Source organism: Mus pahari, chromosome 15, assembly GCF_900095145.1.
Source record: "Mus pahari chromosome 15, PAHARI_EIJ_v1.1, whole genome shotgun sequence".
Classification (NCBI taxonomy): Eukaryota; Metazoa; Chordata; class Mammalia; order Rodentia; family Muridae; genus Mus; species Mus pahari.
In genome coordinates, this window is record NC_034604.1 from 9,173,902 (window position 1) to 9,177,253 (window position 3,352).

The 3,352-nt window shown below is 39.9% G+C and overlaps 1 protein-coding gene across 2 annotated transcripts in view; it reads right to left on the reverse strand.

Moving 5' to 3' along the window:
- The window catches only part of Osbpl1a (oxysterol binding protein like 1A), a 187,612-nt gene that overhangs the window by 153,386 nt on the left and 30,874 nt on the right, over positions 1–3,352 (reverse strand). The window lies entirely within an intron of this gene.

The following is a 3,352-nucleotide window of genomic DNA, read 5'->3' on the forward strand; positions in this document are numbered from 1 at the left end:
GAAAAAGAAAAAGAAAAAGAAAAAGAAAAAGAAAAAGAAAAAGAAAAAGAAAAAGAAAAAGAAAAAGAAAAAGAAAAAGAAAAAGAAAAAGAAAAAAATATATATTTTAGTCTACGGAGTGGTTCTCAACCTTCCTAATGCTGTGACCCTTTAATGTAATTGTATGACTGCCAACCATAAACTTATTCCATTACAAGTTTATAACAGTAATTTGCTACTATTATGAGAATCTTAATGTGAATATCTGAAATGCAGGATCTGCGACGTGTGACCACCAGCCTCGGATGGGAGGTGCGACCCACAGGTTGAGAACTGTTGCTCTACAGCCAGGTGTGATCTGCCTGGAAATTCACTACGAAGACGTCAGAGGACCTGAGTTCAGCTCCCAGCACTCACACTGGTCAACATACAACCACCTATTAACTCCAGCTGACACCCTCTTCTGGCTTCTATAAGTACCCACCAACAAACATGAAACACATTATACACACACACACACACACACACACACACACACACACACACACTCATAAATAAAAAAAATACTAAAAAAAAACAAAAAACAAAAAACAAAAAAAACAAATAATAAGTTGACCACAGTGTAGAAAAATACAAATGTTTGAACTGAAACTTAAATACTGTTAGTTTTGAGAGTTCAATTCAAAGACACTAGGAATTTGCTCATTCTAAGACTTAGGGGGTAGAGAGAGGGCTCAGAGGTTAAGAGACTGCTCTTCCAGAGGTCCTGAGTTCAATTTCCAGCAACCACATGGTGGCTCACAGCCATCTGTAATGGGATCTGATTAATATGTCTAGTGTACGTGAAGACAATGGCAGCATCCACACATACACGAAATAAATCTTTTTTTAAAAAGGACTTAGCATAAACAATTACAAACTTTTGATGGCCAGTGTTAGTCAGTGTCCACTGTCTCAATAGCAGCACAAATCACTCATGAGTTTTCTAATACAATGCAGTAACACAAGAAACAAGCTCACCTACTTAGCATTCCTGCCCCCATTGGATGTCCTGTATCTAATGACATGGACCAAAAAACTCAGACTGAAGGACATTTAATTAAAATGTACAACTGCCTTTCCAATCAACCCCTCCTCACATGTACACACACATCCTCGCTGAGACACAAGTCTTACTGTGGAGCTCTGCCGGCCTGGAAATCACTATAAAGACTAAGCGGGCTACAAACTTGAGGCCACATTCCCTTCCTCAGTCATAGCTAACCCCTCTTCAAAACAGTCAGTATTACATAAAGCAGAAGGTGGTGTGCTGGCTCAGACAACTGAGACTCGGAGATACAAGTACAATGTGAAAGCATGCATTAGATCCAGACTGGGAAAATGTCATGTGGACAGCTGGCAAAATCTGTATATGAAATGAGCATTATATTACAAAAGGCTGAGTATTCCTTATCTAAAATTCTTGAGTTTGAAAACAGTGTTTTGAATTAAAAAAAAAAAAAACCTGTAAACTTTTGGAGTTTAAAATTTCAGAGATTTTTGTTTGCTTGTTTTGTTTTCTAGATTTTGGAATACTCGCAAACTTTACTGGTAAAGTGTTCCTAATCCAAAATTAGAAGTACTCAGAGGCCCTTAACTTCTTAGGCATTATGGCCTTCAACAGTCTTAGAATTTGGAGCCATTCCAATTTCAGTTGGGGATGTTCAGTGTGTGCATTTGATTTGTTTATTTTATTGTATATGCATGCGCGTTTTGCCTGTACCGTGCCTATACCGTGTGGGTGCTGGGATGAACTTGGGTCTTCTGTAAGAAGAGCAAGTGCTCTTAGCTGCTGAGTCATCTCTGCAGCCCCCCAATCTGTCTATCAGTGCTGTATTTTCTGATGTTGATCATTACAGAGTCAACCTTTGACACTCATGGGTTCTATCTCATCACAGGTTTAGCCAATCACAGGTTTAAACGAAGAAGAATGCAAAGAGTCTCTCCTATACACCATTCCTTGCCAGCGTTCCCAGAGTAAAACACAATTGCTTACACAGCATCACGATGTATAGGTATCATGCGTACTCCAGAGACTATCAGATTGACTTTCCATGGGGGCATCGGTACTCTCCACTGAGAACAGAGACATTTTCTGCACGAAGGTGCTGGGACAACTGGCCCCTCATAGCACATGCAAGTTTAACTCAAAGTGGAGAACAGGCTTATAAAAGACAGAACTCTTAATACAGATCATCTTTGTGACATTAGACTAGCAACACGGACACAGAAGAACAAAGGGCAGCTGGGAAGCAGACCAATGGCTCCTTGTCAATCAATCAACAACACGTCCATAGCAAACTGAACTTCTTAAAAAGTGAAAGGCAGCCTCCAGAATGCAAGAAAAAAATTAAAAAACATATGTCTGAAATGGATTTATTGGGCAGTGGTGGCACACACCTTTAATCCCAGCACTTGGGAAGCTGAGACAGGCAGATTTCTGAGTTCAAGGCCAGCCTGATCTACAAAGTGAGTTCCAGGACAGCCAGGGCCACACAGAGAAACACTGTCTTGAAAGAAAAAAAAAATCATGGGCTGGTGAGATGGCTCAGTGGTTAAGAGCACTGTCTGCTCTTCTAAAGGTCCTGAGTTCAAATCCGAGCAACCACATGGTGGCTCACAACCATCTGTAATGAGATTTCACGCCCTCTTCTGATACATCTGAAGATAGCTACAGTGTACTTATATTATAATAAATAAATAAATTTTTTTAAAAAAGAAAAAGAAATGGACTTATATAAGTAGATCATAATAAAATAATTTCTGCATACTTTAAAGGCATATGGGAGACAACATATATATTCCACAAAAAAGATACCATTTTATAAAAGGCATTTGGGTATCCATATATTTTAGAGTTCACAGTTCTAGGATTTTAAGATTCTGCAAGCAAAATGCAAAGATAGTGTGGGGGTTTCATTATGGTTATATGAGAAGATACCCATTCTTTTATTATTGTTATTATTTCACACATTATGTCCTGAATGTAGTTTTCCATTCCTCCTAGTCTCTGTCCCCCCCTCCTTCTTCCCAAGATCCGAATCTCCTCCACTGACAAAGGAGGAGGAGCAGGAAGAGGAGGAAGAGAAGAGGGGGAGGATGACAAGAAACACCACCATGGTGTAACAAGTTACAATAAGTCTACGCACAAACCCTCATATGAAGGCTAGACAAGGCAACCCAGTATGATGAAAAGGGTCCCAAGCAAGGCAAAAGAGTCAGAGACACCCCGACTCCACTGCTGGGAGTCCCACAAGAACACATGGTTCATGTTTGTCGCTTCAGTCTCCGTGAGTCCTATGAGCCTTCCTTAGTTGATTCTGTGGGACATGTT